This window comes from Panthera onca, chromosome D4, assembly GCF_046562875.1.
Source record: "Panthera onca isolate mPanOnc1 chromosome D4, mPanOnc1 haplotype 2, whole genome shotgun sequence".
In the NCBI taxonomy this organism is placed as follows: domain Eukaryota; kingdom Metazoa; phylum Chordata; class Mammalia; order Carnivora; family Felidae; genus Panthera; species Panthera onca.
In genome coordinates this window covers 6,688,232-6,708,035 of record NC_138351.1, presented here as the reverse complement: position 1 = coordinate 6,708,035, position 19,804 = coordinate 6,688,232, and the positions used below count along the sequence as shown (strand labels likewise).

General features: G+C 40.8%; 1 long non-coding RNA gene across 3 annotated transcripts in view; it reads right to left on the bottom strand.

Moving 5' to 3' along the window:
• LOC144613992 (uncharacterized) overlaps positions 1 to 17,941 on the bottom strand; it is a 45,649-nt gene extending 27,708 nt beyond the window's left edge. For 2 of the 3 annotated variants that reach the window (XR_013551512.2, XR_013551511.2), the window contains exons 1-2: positions 17,828 to 17,941; positions 16,805 to 16,943 (exon numbers count right to left, since the gene is read on the bottom strand). This is a non-coding gene — a long non-coding RNA (uncharacterized LOC144613992). Of the gene's footprint in view, positions 1 to 15,466; positions 16,024 to 16,804; positions 16,944 to 17,827 lie in introns of those variants that run through there. The other variant, XR_013551510.1, reaches the window with a different exon arrangement.
• Positions 17,942 to 19,804: the final 1,863 nt, after the last annotated feature.

Below are 19,804 nucleotides of genomic sequence, written 5' to 3'. Positions count from 1 at the left end.
CCAGCGAAGAAATTGAATCGGTTATCAAAAATCTCCCAACAAATAAGAGTCCAGGACCAGATGGCTTCCCAGGGGAGTTCTACCAGACATTTAAAGCAGAGATAATACCTATCCTTCTCAAGCTATTCCAAGAAATAGAAAGGGAAGGAAAACTTCCAGACTCATTCTATGAAGCCAGTATTACTTTGATTCCTAAACCAGACAGAGACCCAGTAAAAAAAGAGAACTACAGGCCAATATCCCTGATGAATATGGATGCAAAAATTCTTAATAAGATACTAGCAAATCGAATTCAACAGCATATAAAAAGAATTATTCACCATGATCAAGTGGGATTCATTCCTGGGATGCAGGGCTGGTTCAACATTCGCAAATCGATCAACGTGATACATCACATTAACAAAAAAAAAGAGAAGAACCATATGATCCTGTCAATCGATGCAGAAAAGGCCTTTGACAAAATCCAGCACCCTTTCTTAATAAAAACCCTTGAGAAAGTCGGGATAGAAGGAACATACTTAAAGATCATAAAGGCCATTTATGAAAAGCCCACAGCTAACATCATCCTCAACGGGGAAAAACTGAGAGCTTTTTCCCTGAGATCAGGAACACGACAGGGATGCCCACTGTCACCGCTGCTGTTTAACATAGTGCTGGAAGTTCTAGCCTCAGCAATCAGACAACAAAAGGAAATCAAAGGCATCAAAATTGGCAAAGATGAAGTCAAGCTTTTGCTTTTTGCAGATGACATGATATTATACATGGAAAATCCGATAGACTCCACCAAAAGTCTGCTAGAACTGATACATGAATTCAGCAAAGTTGCAGGATACAAAATCAATGTGCAGAAATCAGTTGCATTCTTATACACTAACAATGAAGCAACAGAAAGACAAATGAAGAAACTGATCCCATTCACAATTGCACCAAGAAGCATAAAATACCTAGGAATAAATCTAACCAAAGATGTAAAAGATCTGTATGCTGAAAACTATAGAAAGCTTATGCAGGTAATTGAAGAAGATATAAAGAAATGGAAAGACATTCCCTGCTCATGGATTGGAAGAATAAATATTGTCAAAATGTCAATACTACCCAAAGCTATCTACACATTCAATGCAATCCCAATCAAAATTGCACCAGCATTCTTCTCGAAACTAGAACAAGCAATCCTAAAATTCATATGGAACCACAAAAGGCCCCGAATAGCCAAAGTAATTTTGAAGAAGAAGACCAAAGCAGGAGGCATCACAATCCCAGACTTTAGCCTCTACTACAAAGCTGTCATCATCAAGACAGCATGGTATTGGCATAAAAACAGACACATAGACCAATGGAATAGAATAGAAACCCCAGAACTAGACCCACAAACGTATGGCCAACTCATCTTTGACAAAGCAGGAAAGAACATCCAATGGAAAAAAGACAGTCTCTTTAACAAATGGTGCTGGGAGAACTGGACAGCAACATGCAGAAGGTTGAAACTAGACCACTTTCTCACACCATTCACAAAAATAAACTCAAAATGGATAAAGGACCTGAATGTGAGACAGGAAACCATCAAAACCTTAGAGGAGAAAGCAGGAAAAGACCTCTCTGACCTCAGCCGTAGCAATCTCTTACTCGGCACATCCCCAAAGGCAAGGGAATTAAAAGCAAAAGTGAATTACTGGGACCTTATGAAGATAAAAAGCTTCTGCACAGCAAAGGAAACAACCAACAAAACTAAAAGGCAACCAACGGAATGGGAAAAGATATTTGCAAATGACACATCGGACAAAGGGCTAGTATCCAAAATCTATAAAGAGCTCATCAAACTCCACACCCGAAAAACAAATAACCCAGTGAAGAAATGGGCAGAAAACATGAATAGACACTTCTCTAAAGAAGACATCCGGATGGCCAACAGGCACATGAAAAGATGTTCAACGTCGCTCCTTATCAGGGAAATACAAATCAAAACCACACTCAGATACCACCTCACGCCAGTCAGAGTGGCCAAAATGAACAAATCAGGAGACTATAGATGCTGGAGAGGATGTGGAGAAACAGGAACCCTCTTGCACTGTTGGTGGGAATGCAAATTGGTGCAGCCGCTCTGGAAAGCAGTGTGGAGGTTCCTCAGAAAATTAAAAATAGACCTACCCTATGACCCAGCAATAGCACTGCTAGGAATTTATCCAAGGGATACAGGAGTACTGATGCATAGGGGCACCTGTACCCCAATGTTTATAGCGGCACTCTCAACAATAGCCAAATTATGGAAAGAGCCTAAATGTCCATCAACTGATGAATGGATAAAGAAATTGTGGTTTATATACACAATGGAATACTACGTGGCAATGAGAAAAAATGAAATATGGCCTTTTGTAGCAACATGGATGGAACTGGAGAGTGTGATGCTAAGTGAAATAAGCCATACAGAGAAAGACAGATACCATATGGTTTCACTCTTATGTGGATCCTGAGAAACGTAACAGAAACCCATGGGGGAGGGGAAGGAAAAAAAAAAAAAAAAGAGGTTAGAGTGGGAGAGAGCCAAAGCATAAGAGACTGTTAAAAACTGAGAACAAACTGAGGGTTGATGGGGGGTGGGAGGGAGGGCAGGGTGGGTGATGGGTATTGAGGAGGGCACCTTTTGGGATGAGCACTGGGTGTTGTATGGAAACCAATTTGAGAGTAAATTTCATATATTAAAAAAATAAATAAATAAATAAAATAAAATAAAAAAAAAAACAAAAAAAAACAAAACCTACTATAAATGTACAACAAAGGAAGACAGGGAACACTGCCAACGAGACTGGGAAATGTAACTGAATTCCTGAAGGTAAATAATAGACAGTATCCCTTCAGCGACGACATGCTAGTCTATGTGGAAAACCCAAAAACCTCCACCAAAAAACTGCTAGAACTGATCCATGAATTCAGCAAAGTTGCAGGATATAAAAATCAATGTACAGAAATCGGTTGCGTTTCTATACACCAATAATGAAGCAGCAGAAAGAGAAATCAAGGAATCGATCCCATTCACAGTTGAACGAAAAACCATAAAATACCTAGGAATAAACCTAATCAAAAGGTAAAAAGTTTGTATGCTGAAAACTATAGAAAGCTTATGAAAGAAATTGAAGACACACACACAAAAATGGAAAAACATTCCATGCTCATGGATTGGAAGAACAAACATTGTTAAAGGGTTGATACTACCCTAAGCAATCTACATATTCAATGCAATCATTGTCAAAATAACACCAGCAGTCTTCACAGAGCTGGAGCAAACAATCCTAAAATTTGTATGGAACCACAAAAGACCCCGAATAGCCAAAACAATCCTGAAAAAGAAAAACCAAAGCTGGAAGCATCACAATCCTGGACTTTAACCTGTATTACAAAGCTGTAATCATCAAGAGAGTATGGTACTGGCACAAAAACAGACACATAGATCAGTGGAACAGAATAGAGAGCCCAGAAATGGACCCACCAACATATGGCCAACTAATCTTTGACAAAGCGGGAAAGAATACCCAATGGAAAAAACACAGTCTCTTCAACAAATGATGCTGGGAAAACGGGACACCGACATGCAGAAAAATGAACTTGGACCACTTTCTTACACCATACACAAAAATAAACTCAAAATTGATGAGAGACCTAGACGGAAGATAGGAAGCCATCAAAATCTTAGAGGAGAAACTGGCAACAACCTCTTTGACCCCAGCCACAGCAACTTCTTACTTGACATGTCTCTAGAGGCAAGGGAAACAAAAGCAAAAATGAACTATTGGTACCTCATCAAAAAAGCTTCTGCACAGCAAAGGAAACAATCAGCAAAACTAAAAGGCAACTGACTTAATGGGAGAAGATATTTGTAAAGGACATTATCTGATAAAGGATTAGTATCCAAAATCTATAAAGAATTTACCAAACTCAACTCCTAAACAACAAATAATCCACTAAAGCAATGGGCAGAAGACATGAATAGACACTTTTTAAAAGAAGACATCTTTTAGATAGCTAACAGACACAAGAAAAAATGCTCAACACATCATCAGGGAAATACAAATCAAAATCATGATGAGATACCACCTCACACCTATCAGAATGGCTAAAATTAACAACTCAGGAAACAACAGATATTGGCAAGGATGTGGAGAAAGGGTAACCCTCTTGCACTGTTGGTGGGAAGGCAAACTGATGCAGCCACTCTGGAAAACACTAGGAAGTTTCCTCAAAAAATTAAAAATAGAACTACCCTACGACCCAGAAATTGCACTACTAGGAATTTATCCAAAGGATACAGGTATGCTGTTTCAAAGGGGTACATGCACTCCAATGTTTACAGCAGTGCTACTGACGATAAAGTTATTTACTACTTTTGGTAGAAAACCAAAAGATAAATCAACGTGTACCATCACAGAATATCACCAAATCACAAGAAAGGGACAAAAAGAAGAAAGGAACAAAGGAATTACCAAAAGCCAGAAAACAATGAACAAATGGCAATAGAAAAGACATTAGCTATCACAAATGATTTTAATGTAAATAGACTAAATTCTCTAATCAAGAGAGACAGGCTAAATAGATTTTTTTTTTTTTTTTTTTAAGTTACAACTACATGCTGCCTACAAAAGACTCACTTTAGCTTTAAGGACACACAGACTCATAGTGAAGGGATACAAAAAGATATTCCATGCAAATCGAATTAAAAAGAAAATAAAGATAGGTCAGTTAAGCGTTGGACTTCAGTGCAGGTCATGATCTCACAGTCCGTGGGTTTGAGCCCCGTGTCAGGTTCTGTGCTGACAGCTTGGAGACTGGAGCGTGCTTCAGATTCTGTGTCTCTCTCTTTGCCCCTCCCCCACTCATGGTCTGTTTCTCAAAAATGAATAAATGTTAAAAAAAAATTTAAAACAAAGAAAATGAGGATAGCTATACTTACAACAAACAAAATAGACTTCAAGACAAAAACTGTAACAAGAAACGAAGATAATTATATAATGATAAGAGGTCATTCTAAGAAAAGGATGTAACATTTGTAAATATTTATGCTGCCCAACATAGGAACACCTAATGATATCCAGAAATTAACAGATCTGAAGGTAGAAATAGATAGGAATACAGTTATAGTTTGGAACTGCAATACACCACTTGCAACGATGGATAGATCATCCAGAAAGAAAAGCAATAAGGAAACATAAGACTTAAACTACGTGTTATACCAGATGGATTTAATAGACATTTATAAAACTTGCCATCCAAAAGCAGCAAAATACACATTCTTCTTAAGTAGACTTGAAACATTCTCCAGAATATATCTCCAGGCCACAAAACAAATCTTAATAAATTTAAGAAGACTGAAATCATATTAAGCATTTTCTCTAACCACAATGGTATAAAATCAGAAATAAATTGCAATTACTCTAGACAATGCACAAATATGTGGTTATTAAATCACATGTTACCAACCAACCAAAGGTTATGAGAAATGAAATGAGAAATCAAAAATATCTTGAGAAAAATGAAAATGGAAATTCAATACATTTAAGAGGGGCGCCTGGGTGGCTCAGTCGGTTAAGCGACTGACCTCAGCTCAGGTCATGATCTCGTGGTCTGTGAGTTCGAGCCCCGCGTTGGGCTCTGTGCTGACAGCTCAGAGCCTGGAGCCTGTTTCAGATTCTGTGTCTCCCTCTCTCTCTGACTCTCCCCCGTTCATGCTCTGTCTCTCTCTGTCTCAAAAATAAATAAACATTAAAAAAAAATTTTAAATTTAAGACACATGGCAAAAGCAGTAGTAAGAGGGGAATTCATGGCAATAAATGTTTACATTAATAAACAGAAAGATCTCATGTAAGCAATCTTACTTTGCACTTAGAGGAACTAGAAAAATAAGTCCAAAACTATGTCCAAAGTTATTAGCCGGAGGGTAATAAAAAATACCAGAGCAGAAGTAAATAAAATGGAAAACAAAAAGACAATAGAAAAGACCAATAAAACTAAGAGCTGGTCTTCATAAAGAAAAACGAAACAGACAAATCTGTAGCAAAAGTCCAGGACCAGATGGCTTCACTGGTGAATTTTACTAATCACTTAAAGAAGAATTAATACCAAATTTTCTCATACTCGTCCAAATCACAAGAGGAGGGAACACTTTGGAACGTATTTTACAAAGCCAGCATTCCTGATACCAAGACAGACAAGGACACTGTAAGAAAATTACAGGCCAATATCCTTGATGAACACAGATGCAAAATTCTCAACAAAATTGGTAAACCCAAGTCAGTAATACATTAAAAAAGGATCAGACACCATGATCAAGTGGAACTTATCCTAGGGATGCAAGGATGGTTCAACATCCACAAATCAATCCATGTGATATACCAAGTGACAAAATGAAAAATAAAAATCATATGTTCATTTCAATGGAGGCAGAAAAAGCATTTGACAAAATCTAACACCTACTCATGATAAAAACTCAACAAAGTGGGTAGAAAGGGAACACACCACCACATAATAAAGGCTATATACGACAAACCTACAGCTAACATCATACTCAATGGGGAAAGTTGAAAACTTTTCCTCTGAGATCAGGAACAAGACAAGGATGTCTGTCTTGCCACTTTTATTCAACATACTACTGGAAACCCTGGCCAAAGCAATTAGGTAAGAAAAACAAACAAAAAAGGAATCCAAATGGTAAAGGAAAAACTAAAAGTCTCTATTTACAGGTGACATAATATTAGACATAGAAAGCCCTAAACACTATACCTTAAAACTGACAAAACTAATAAATACGGTAAGGTTGCCGTATATAAAATCAATATTCAAAAATCAATGGCTTTCTATACAACACAATGCACTATCAGAAGAGAAATTAAGAATATAATCCCACTTATAATTTCATCAAAAAGAAAACCTAGTAGTAAATTTAACCAAGGAGGTGAAAGATCTGTACAATAAAAACTGTAAGTCAATGATGAAAGTAATTTAGAAAGACATGAATTAAGTGGAAAGATAGTCCATGCTCTTGGACTGGGAAAATTAACATTGTTAACAAATATCCTAAAATCTGTATGGAACCACACAAGATCTGCAATAGCGAAAGCAATCTTATGAAAGAAGAACAAAGCTGGAGATATCACACTTCCTGATTTCAAACTATCTTACAAAGCTACAGTAATCAAAACAGTATGGTATTGGCATAAAACAGACCCACTGACCAAGGGAACAGAATAGAGAGTCCAAAAGTAAATGACACAAATATGGCCAAGTAATTAATGACAAAAGACATAAGACTATACAATGGGAAAAGAACAGTCACTTCAATTAAAGTGTTGGGAAAACTGGGCAGCCACGTGCAAAAAACTAAAACTGGACCACTATCCACCATACACAAAAATCAAATCAAAATGGATTAAACACTTGAGTGTAAGACCTGACGCCATAAAACTCCTAGAAAAAAACATAGGGTTAAGCTTCTTGACATCAGTGTTGGTGATGACTTTTGGCAAAAATAAACAAGCGGGCCTACATCCAAAGCTTCTGCACTGCAAAGAAACCATCATCAAAATGAAAAGGCAACTTACTAAATGGAAGAAAATATTTGCAAATGAAAAAACAATGATATGGCCCATATCAGGATATCTTTCTCGCTGCCCCCTCCCTGGCTTGCTCTCTCTCTCTCACAAAATAAATAAACATAAAAAAAAAGTTTTGGTTATTAACTTTACCAAAACATAAATATTAGAGAAAAATTTGTAGTCCACATCACAGGAAAAGATAAATCTCAAAATATAAGTAAAAGCTCAAAACACAAAATAGAATCAGAGTAAAGAATACATAGTTCAGGAAGATGGCGGCATAGGAGGACGCTGGGCTCACCGCGTCCTGCAGATCACTTAGATTCCACTCACACCTGCCTAAATAACCCAGAAAATCACCAGAACACTAGCAGAATGGATTCTCCGGAGCCAAGCATAGACGAGAGGTCCACGGAAGAGGGTAGGAAGGGCCGAGAGGTGGTGCGCGCTACATGGACTGGTGGGAGGGAGCCGGGGCAGAGGGGCGGCCCGCCGGCCAAGCAGAGCCCCCGAGTCTGGCTTGCAAAAGCGGAGGGGCCGGACGGAGTGTGTTCCCACAGCAAGCGGGACTTGACATCTGGAAGGTTATAAGCTAACAGCTCTGCTCGGAGAACGGGAGGGCTGGAGGACAACGGGAGGGAGAGTTGTTGAGCCCCGGAGGACAGAGCTCAGCTTGGAGGGGAACAAAGGCGCTCGCCAGCGCCATCTCCCTCGCCCATCCCCCAGCCAAAATCCCAAAGGGGACCAGTTCCTGTCAGGGACCTTGCTTGTGCCATGCAAACACCCAACGCTGTGCTTCTGCGGATCCATCCCTCCGGCGGGTCTGACTCCCTCCCGGTGCCTCAGGGCCCCTCCCGAAGCAGATCACCGAAGGATAAGCGAGCTGAGCCTTCCCCTCCCACCCCTGTGCACCTTGCCGATCCACCCCAGCTAATACGCCAGATCCCCAGCACCACAAGCCTGGCAGTGTGCAAGTAGCCCAGACAGAGGCCACACCACTCCACGGTGAGTCCTGCCCCTGGGAGAGGGGAAGAGAAGGTACACACCAGTCTGACTGTGGCCCCAGCGGTGGGCTAGGGGCAGACATCAGGTCTAACTGCGGCCCCGCCCACCAACACAAGTTATTCAAGACAGTACAGGGGAAGTGCCCTGCAGTTCCGCACCACTCCAGGGACTATCCAAAATGATGAAACGGAAGAATTCCCCTCAAAAGAAACTCCAGGAAGTAGCAACAGCTAACGAACTGATCAAAAACGATTTAAACAATATAACAGAAAGTGAATTTAAAACAATAGTCATAAAATTAATCGCTGGGCTTGAAAACATATAGAGGACAGCAGAGAATCTATTGCTACAGAGATCAAGGGACTAAGGAACAGCCAGAAGGAGCTAAAAAATGCTATTAATGAGCTGCAAAAAAAAAAAAAAATGGAGACGACCACAGCTCGGATTGAAGAGGCAGAGGAGAGAATAGGTGAACTAGAAGATAAAATTATGGAAAAAGAAGAAGCTGAGAAAAAGAGAGATAAAAAAATCCAGGAGTATGAAGGGAAAATTAGAGAACTAAGTGATGCACTAAAGAGAAATAATCTACGCATAATTGGTATTCCAGAGGAGGAAGAGAGAGGGAAAGGTGCTGAAGGTATACTTGAAGAAATCAAAGCTGAGAACTTCCCTGATCTGGGGAAGGAAAAAGGCATGGAAATCCAAGAGGCACAGAGAACTCCCTTCAGACATAACTTGAATCGATCTTCTGCAAGACATCATAGTCAAACTGGCAAAATACAAAGATAAAGAGAAAATTCTGAAAGCAGCTAGGGATAAATGTGCTCTAACATTTAAAGGGAGACCGATAAGACTCGTGTTGGATCTCTCTACTGAAACTTGGCAGGCCAGAAAGGAATGGCAGGAAATCTTCAATGTGATGAACAGAAAAATATGCAGCCGAGAATCCTCTATCCAGCAAATCTGTCATTTAGAATAGAAAGAGAGATAAAGGTCTTTCCAAACAAACAAAAACTGAAGGAATTCATCACCACTAAACCAGCCCTACAAGAGATCCTAAGGGGGATCCTGTGAGACAAAGTACCAGAGACACTGCTACAAGCATGAAACCTACAGACATCACAATGACTCTAAACCCATTATCTTTCTATAATAACTGAACGTAAATGGACTAAATGCGCCAACCAAAAGACATAAGGTATCAGAATGGATAAAAAAACAAGACCCATCTATTTGCTGTCTACAAGAGACTCATTTTAGACCTGAGGACACCTTCAGATTGAGAGTGAGGGGATGGAGAACTATTTATCACGCTAGTGGAAGTCAAAAGAAAGCTGGAGTAGCCATACTTACATCAGACAAACTAGACTTTAAATTAAAGGCTGTAACAAGAGATAAAGAAGGGCATTATATAATAATTATAGGGTCTATCCATCAAGAAGAACTAACAATTATAAATGTCTATGCGCCGAATACGGGAGCCCCCAAATATATAAAACAATTACTCACAAACATAAGCAACCTTATTGACAAGAATGTGGTAACTGCTGGGGACTTTAATACCCCACTTACAACAATGGATAGATCATCTAGACACACGGTCAATAAAGAAACAAGGGGCCTGAATGATACATTGGATCAGATGGACTTGACAGATATATTTAGAACTCTGCATCCCAAAGCAACAGAATATACTTTCTTCTCGAGTGCACATGGAACATTCTCCAAGATAGATCACTTACTGGGTCACAAAACAGCCCTACATAAGTATACAAGAATTGAGATCATACCATGCATACTTTCGGACCACAATGCTATGAAGCTTGAAATCAACCACAGGAAAAAGTCTGGAAAACCTCCAAAAGCATGGAGGTTAAAGAACACCCTACTAAAGAATGAATGGGTCAACCAGGCAATTAGAGAAGAAAATAAAAAATATATGGAAACAAACGAAAATGAAAATACAACAATCCAAACACTTTGGGACGCAGCGAAGGCAGTCCTGAGAGGAAAATACATTGCAATCCGGGCCTATCTCAAGAAACAAGAAAAATCCCAAATACAAAATCTAACAGCACACCTAAAGGAAATAGAAGCAGAGCAGCAAAGACACCCCAAACCCAGCAGAAGAAGAGAAATAATAAAGATCAGAGCAGAAATAAACAAAATAGAATCTAAAAAAACTGTAGAGCAGATCAATGAAACCAAGAGTTGGTTTTTTGAAAAAATAAACAAAATTGATAAACCTCTAGCCATGCTTCTCAAAAAGAAAAGGGAGATGACCCAAATAGATAAAATCATGAATGAAAATGGAATTATTACAACCAATCCCTCAGAAATACAAGCAATTATCAGGGAATACTATGAAAAATTGTATGCTAACAAACTGGACAACCTGGAAGAAATGGACAAATTCCTAAACACCCACACACTTCCAAAACTCAAACTGGAGGGAATAGCTTGAACAGACCCATAACCAGCAAAGAAATTGAATCAGTTATCAAAAATCTCCCAACAAGTAAGAGTCCAGGACCAGATGGCTTCCCTGGGGAATTCTACCAGAGATTTAAAGCAGAGGTAATACCTATCCTTCTCAAGCTATTCCAAAAAATAGAAAGGGAAGGAAAGCTTCCAGACTCATTCTATGAAGCCAGTATTACTTTGATTCCTAAACCAGACAGAGACCCAGTAAAAAAAGAGAACTACAGGCCAATATCCCTGATGAATATGGATACAAAAATTCTCAATAAGATACTAGCAAATCGAATTCAACAGCATATAAAAAGAATTATTCACCATGATCCAGTGGGATTCATTCCTGGGATGCAGGGCTGGTTCAACATTCGCAAATCAATCAACGTGATACATCACATTAATAAAAGAAAAGAACCATATGATCCTGTCAATCGATGCAGAAAAAGCATTTGACAAAATTCAGCACCCTTTCTTAATAAAAACCCTCGAAAAAGTTGGGATAGAAGGAAGATACTTAAGTATCATAAAAGCCATTTATGAAAAGCCCACAGCTAACATCATCCTCAATAGGGAAAAACTGAGAGCTTTCTCCCTGAGATCAGGAACACGACAGGGATGTCCACTCTCACCACTGTTGTTTAACATAGTGTTGGAAGTTCTAGCATCAGCCATCAGACAACAAAAGGAAATCAAAGGCATCAAAATTGGCAAAGATGAAGTCAAGCTTTCATTTTTTGCAGATGACATGATATTATACATGGAAAATCCGACAGACTCCACCAGAAGTCTGCTAGAACTGACACATGAATTCAGCAAAGTTGCAGGATACAAAATCAATGTACAGAAATCAGTTGCATTCTTATATACTAATAATGAAGCAACAGAAAGACAAATAAAGAAACTGATCCCATTCATAACTGCACCAAGAAGCATAAAATACCTAGGGATAAATCTAACTAAATATGTACAAGATCTGTATGCTGAAAACTACAGAAAGCTTATGAAGGAAATTGAAGAAGATATAAAGAAATGGAAAAACATTCCGTGCTCATGGGTTGGAAGAATAAATATTGTCAAAATGTCAATACTACCCAAAGCTATCTACACATTCGATGCAATCCCAATCAAAATTGCACCAGCATTCTTCTCGAAGCTAGAACAAGCAATCCTAAAATTCATATGGAACCACAAAAGACCTCGAAGAGCCAAAGTAATTTTGAAGAAGACCAAAGCAGGAGGCATCAAATCCCAGACTTCAGCCTCTGCCACAAAGCTGTAATCAAGACAGCATGGTCCTGGCACAAAAACAGACACATAGACCAATGGAATAGAATAGAAACCCCAGAACTAGACCCACATAAGTATGGCCAACTAATCTTTGACAAAGCAGGAAAGAATATCCAATGGAAAAAAGACAGTCTCTTTAACAAATGGTGCTGGGAGAACTGGACAGCAACATGCAGAAGAATGAAACTAGACCACTCTCTTACACCATTCACAAAAATAAACTCAAAATGGATAAAGGACCTGAATGTGAGACAAGAAACCATCAAAACCCTAGAGGAGAAAGCAGAAAAAGACCTCTCTGACCTCAGCCGCAGCAATTTCTTACTTGACACATCCCCAAAGGCAAGGGAATTAAAAGCAAAAATGAACTATTGGGACCCCATGAAGATAAAAAGCTTCTGCACAGCAAAGCAAACCATCAACAAAACTAAAAGGCAACCAACGGAATGGGAAAAGATATTTGCAAATGACATATCAGACAAAGGGCTAGTATCCAAAATCTATAAAGAGCTCACCAAACTCCACACCCAAAAACAAATAATCCAGTGAAGAAATGGGCAGAAAACATGAATAGACACTTCTTTAAAGAAGACATCCAGATGGCCAACAGGCACATGAAAAGATGTTCAACATTGCTCCTTATCAGGGAAATACAAATCAAAACCACACTCAGATATCACCTCACGCCAGTCAGAGTGGCCAAAATGAACAAATCAGGAGACTACAGATGCTGGAGAGGATGTGGAGAAATGGGGACCCTCTTGCACTGTTGGTGGGAATGCAAACTGGTGCAGCCACTCTGGAATATGGTGTGGAGGTTCCTCAAAAAATTAAAAATAGACCTACCCTATGACCCAGTAGCAGCACTGCTGGGAATTTACCCAAGGGATACAGGAGTACTGATGCATAGGGGCACTTGTGCCCCAATGTTTAGAGCAGCACTCTCAACAATAGCCAAATTATGGAAAGAGCCTAAATGTCCATCAACTGATGAATGGATAAAGAAACTGTGGTTTATATACACAATGGAGTACTACATGGCAATGAGAAAGAATGAAATCTGGCCCTTTGTAGCAACGTGGATGGAACTGGAGAGTGTGATGCTAAGTGAAATAAGCCATACAGAGAAAGACAGATACCGTATGTTTTCACTCTTATGTGGATCCTGAGAAACTTAACAGAAACCCATGGGGGAGGGGAAGGAAAAAAAAAAAAGAGGTTAGAGTGGGAAAGAGCCAAAGCATAAGAGACTCTTAAAAACAGAACAAACTGAGGGTTGATGGGGGGTGGGAGGGAGGGTAGGTGATGGGCATTGAAGAGGGCATCTTTTGGGATGAGCACTGGGTGTTGTATGGAAACCAATTTGACAATAAATTTCATATATTAAAAAAAATAAAAAAATAAAACAATAAAATACAAATACTTTTCAAAAAAAAAAGTATAGTTCAAAAAAAAAAAAAAAAAGGAGTGAAAATGGACCACAATCATAAAACAATGTTTATCAAACCAAAGTGATCTATGAAACGCAATAGGTTTTTATCCCATTTTGAAAAGTCCTGTGTTTGGCAGCAGAGTATCTGCAAGGCTATGGGACACACGCACTTTCATACTGTTTGCTTCACCTTCAAAATATACCCAGATTCTCACCACCTGGAGGTATCACCAGTGCTGACTTAACACCATGGATTCTTGAATCACCTGAATAGCTTCCTAAATTGTCACTGCTTCAACCAGTGCCCCACGAGAGTCAATTCTTAAACAGGAGCCAGTGATTTGTCCAAAATGTAAAAAACAAATCATGTCCTTTCAGAGCTTATAACCCACTTTACCACCAATAAATGAAAAGCTATAGTGTGTTCAGGGATTGGAAGGCTCAGTATGCTCCAATGTCAATTCTTTTAGTTCTCCTCAAGTTGATCTATAGATCCCATACAATCATAGGCTAAATCCCAGAAGCTTTTATGAGATAGAATGATTCTAAATGGAGGAGCACAGGACCTAGAATATCCAAAACAATTCTGAAAAGAGAATGAAAGTGAAGAACTCACATTACATGATTTCAAGGCATGTAATCAATCAACAACAATCGAGACAGTGTGGTAATGGCAAAATGATAGACACAAACTACAGAATAGGGTCCAGAAATAGATGGACACATTCATAGTCAAATGCCTTCCAACAGGGGTGCCAAGGCAATTCAATGGAGATAAAGTACCTTCTTCTCAATAAATGGTACTGGAATAATAAAGCTCCATAAGATGGGGGGAGGGGTAGGGGGGAGGGAGGAGTTTCCTTGAACCAACCACAACTTGTATCATAAACAAAAATTAAACTCAAACTGATCATAAATGTAAATGTGGAATCTATAACCATAAACTTCTAACAGGTAACATAGGAGTATATTTGTGACCTTGGTTAGATGAAACAACAAAGAAAACCCATAAAGTCTGATATTTTGATAAATTGTAAATTGATCAATTAAAAATGTTTGTTCTTAGAAAACAGCATTAAGCAGGTGGGAATGCAAACTGGTGCAGCCGCTCTGGAAAACAGTATGGAGGTTCCTCAAAAAATTAAAAAGAGAACTACCCTACGACCCAGCAATTGCACACTACTAGGTATTTATCCAAGGGATTCAGGTATGCTGTTTCGAAGGGGCACATGCACCCCCACGTTTATAGCAGCGCTATCAACAATAGCCAAAGTATGGAAAGAGCCCAATGTCCATCAACGGATGAATGGGTAAAGAAGACGTGGTATATCTATACAATGGAGTATTACTCGGCAATCAAAAAGAATGAAATCTTGCCATTTGCAACTACGTGGATGGAACTGGAGGGTACTATGCAAATGAAATGACGCTCAACATCATTAGGCACCAGATTAAATACAGGTACAATGAAATACCTGTACATACCTAGCATAACAGCTTAAACTGAAAACCAAACCAAACAAAAAACCCACTACTTCCCCCCCACCGCCCCCGGAAACTGCCAATACCAAATGCTGGTGCAGATTCACAGCATCTAGAAATCTCAATGGCATGGCCACTTCAAAAACAGTACAGCAGCACCTTGTGATGTTAAACATGCACTTATTACAAGACCCAGGATCCCACACACTCTCAAGCATTTTCTCAAGAGAAATGAAGGTATGTGTCCAGGCAAAAAGACTGAAAAATGAACATTCAAGCAGCTTTATTCACAAGGCCAGAAGCTGGGAGCAACACAAATGTCCAACCGGTACACAGATCAACAAATTGTGACAGAGCCATGCAATGGGACTGACACATGCAACAACAGGGACGATCTCAAATGTATTACGTGCGTGAAAAGTGTGATGGCCTTCAATGCCCCACGTGATCTGTCCTCTTTCACCTATTCAGCCATACTGGCCCTCTGTTCTTGCTGTTGGCAGGACGCCTCGGGTACCACTTTGCCTCAGGGTCCTTGCACTGGCAAGTTTCCTCAGCATGAAGTGTTCTTCTGTAGACACCAGCAAGTCTTCTGTCCCCACACTTGTCAAATGCTGTCTCCAAATATTTTCTCAGAGACGCGTATCTGATCAACTTATTTAAAATTAAAATCGATCCTTCACAACGCGTTCCTTGTTTCATTTCTTCTATGTCGATTATCAAATAACAAAGTCTTTTAATCATCTTCCATCACCTGAATGTAAGCTACATGAGGGCACAAATCTTTGTCGGCTCTTTACGTGGTAATTACACCAGGGCACGGAGCGCCTCAGGAGCTCAATATGCCAGTTATGAATAAACACTTCACAGGCAGGAATACAAGTATAATAACCACTATGGAGGACAGCATTTAGAGTATTTAACAAAATGAAACTGCATTTAACCTCTGACCATTTTAGCTTATAGTTTCACCCCTACAATCACGTAATTGTAGACAACCCAAATGTCTTTCAATAGAAGGCTGATTAAATTACCAACAGTACTTTTACATACTAGACCACAATGAAGCTATAGTAAAAAATGAGGATGCTTTTTAAGTCTCAATATGGAAAAATGTCCTCTTTAGGAAAAAACTTTAAAGCAAGAATATATGGTATGCTATAATTGCTGGTTAATAATGGAAGGAGGAGCGTCTAGGTGGCTCAGTCGGTTAAGTGTCCAACACTTGGTTTCCGCTCAGGTCATGATCTCCTGGTTCGCGAGTTGGAGGCCCACATCCGGCTCTATGCTGACAGTGCGGAGCCTGCTTGGGATTCTCTCTCTTCCCCCTCTCTCTGCCCCTCCCTCGCTTGCTCTCTCTCAAAATAAATAAATTTAGAAAAATCAGCATTAGTGGTAAACAGTGTAAACCAGTGTTAAAAAGTAAAGTTTAACTTGATCTAAACCTTTTTCTACTTTTCTGAATGTCTTTATAAGCTTCTTATAAAGCTTTATAAGCTTCTTAAATCCACCGTAATACAAAGTGAGGAACGAAATGAAGGCTCACCTGAGATGTGTTCATTTTCTGCACCTGTCGGGAGACCGTGAAGGGTCTGGCCTGCCCGGCGGCTTCTAAATTCACTTCCACAAAGTCTCAGCACCCCAGAAGGAGAGGAGGCTCCCTCCAGGAATAGGGCGGTTGGACCCTGGAAAAGGGACGGGAATGACTGTGCAGAGCCAACGACTGTCCGTAAGTGTCCCTTAAGTGATCGTGGGGGCATAAGCCTGCAGGTTTCTAAACTTTTTTCCATCAAGTTAAAAAAACCAATCAGCTAATGACTACAGTATACGAAAGGATCAAGCACTGCTCTTTCATCAAAATTAGCACAGAAAAAAGACGCAGGCTCCATCTTTATCCAGTGTCTTCGTAAGACTACTTTACCCCTTGCGTGAGCGAAGCCAGGAAGCGAAGCAAAAGGGACAGCGCCGTGGACACCTGGCTGGCCCCCTCAGACTGTACGATCTCACCCATCTGAGACTCGGATTTCACACCGGGGTAACGCGTGTGCCGGTACCTGCACCCGGCAGTAGGGTAACCGCTTCCCAGGTGAGCTCTCACCTAACTCTCCGAGACACGCCCACAAGCGGACATTACCCTCACTCCTATCGTCAGTTCCAGAAGACCTGCCTCTTTCCGAGGTTACTTCTCTCGCCCCGGTTACAGGTGACAGACCTGGAATCTCCCTGGTCTTTGCGGCTCGCAAACTCGGGCTCCACCGCAGATCCCCCACCCCCCGCGCTTGCCAGCACATTCGCTGCCAACGTCGGGAACGCGCTTTCCCTTCCCGCCGCCCGCAGAGGTCCGCCCGGGTCGGGATGCAGGCCGTGCCCGGCACACGGTCCCGCACACCTCGGCCCGCACCGCGCCCCGACTGCACACGGGGCTCGGCCAGACCCGCCCACGGGGAGCGCGTGCCCTGGAGCGCGCCTCGGGCTCCGGACTTCCCGCCAGTGGCTTCCGGGTAACACCCACCGCCCCCACGCCAGCCCAACGCCCCGCACGGGTTCCACAGACCCTCCGCGCCCTCACCCCAGGTGTGCTCCTTGCAGCCTGCCTGACCGAGAAAGTTCTGGGACCTGCTCCGCGGGAAGATGGAGATGCGTAAAAACGCGGCGGGGCTAGGACGGCATTTGCGCAGAAGAAGACGACCCAGAAGACCCGTTCCCAGAGTGCTGCGCGGTGATCCGTGTGGATTGGACTACATTTCCCATAGGCCTCTGCCCTCGCTTCTTGACTTGATCATGCAGTAATTTCCCCTTTGGTGGGTGGCCGTTTTTCTGCCCACGTTCTTTTATAGCCCCTAGATGTTCTAGATTCAATGTGACCATCGTAATCCAATCAATGCTTGCCGCTCGATGAGATCCCGACTGTAAAAACAGCAGCTGCCACAGGCTCTGAGGACAACTTGAGAAATTTGAACACGGATTGGGAATTAGAAATATTAAGGAACATACGATTACTCTCGCATGGTGTGAAAATAATATAAGAATCACATAGGAAATATACGAATTTATTTAAAGGCACGAATAGTGAAGTGTTTAGGATTGAAATTGTACGTTTGTAAATTGGCACTTCCTGAAAGCAAAATCAGACAGCATATATGGCAAAGAAAACTTTTTAAATCAAAGAAAAGGTGCTTATTTTGCTGTATTCCAATTTTCTGTATGGAAAATAGTACAGAGAGAGCAAAATTTTAAATGGGATCTTCTTCACTAGCGTGCTTATTGAACTCAAAATGGCCAAGAGAAGTCAAGGGACATAAACATTTCTCTTAAGATGAAGGTTGTGAGATGTATATGTTACTAGAAAATGGAGGACAGAAATCCAATAAAAGACCCACAATCTTTTAACCAAAGGGAAGAAACAAACAGGGGAAATGCAAGTACACGTTTCAAAAGTAATTAATACGTAAAACATAACACAAAGCAAAGTAAAAATGATCAAGCAGATGTTCAAGGAGCAAATCTATTCTTATCCATCTTCTAGTCTCCTCTCCCTTGGTGCACATTCTATCTCTCCATTCTGTGCCTGTTCCTAGAAGTCCATCCACATGCCTTTACCCCAGACTTCCTGATCACCAACTTTCCAGCCTATTCTTTCCTAGGCCTCTATTACCATTGAGCAAGGAACCGTTGACCATAAATCAGCATTAAAGTCAAGACATCCCTTCTTCATCAAACACAGACAACTAAAATACCTCCCCAAATTCTGTGCACTGGGCGGATTTGCCCTCACCACACCTTTTCAGGGTGACCCCTGAGTGTGGCCGTAAGCGAGCAGCTTTTCACTTACAGCTGATCCCACCATACCATGCAGACACATCTATAAACCAGTTTTTTCCTCCTTTGTTAGCTCAGTATAGTCAACTCCCTATAGGGCCGTAAGAAGAGTTGGCAGACAAGGAGTTGAGGAGTAGGACTAGTTATCACTCAAATGTAAACTATTTGCTCATGCAGATCGCTTACATCTTTTGGTCCTGTTTTGGTCAGTCTTGTATTTACCATTCATTTTACCATTCATTCATAGCACCACACACAGATTGTCACAGTTAATGATGGACAATTTCCGTCACATAGTCGCTCACCATCCCATAATCAGTAATTTAGTGTGTAGCAGGGCACAGTATCAAGATAGAAGCTGCTTGTTTCGATGGCGAAGGCTCAGCAGCAGCAGAAAGCATGCTTCGCTCCAGAACTCTAGGAGTTTGGACTATACAGACTTCTACAACGCCATTGGGTCTACTGGGGCATAAGGCTCACAGGACGATGCAGCTTACATCATGTTCTAGATCACCTGCAGAACTTTCTGTTGCTGCAACAAATACATCAGAGTAGCTTGTCCAGAAGTGTTGTAACTTGCCTCCAGAATTCGACAATGTCCATCCAACTGGCTGCGTCATCTATGTGGTGGAGAGCAAAGATGATGCAACAGATTGTTTCACACTCTTGAGGAGCTATTTGAACGTACTCCAGACTACTAAACCTCTAGAGACTTCATTTTTATAAC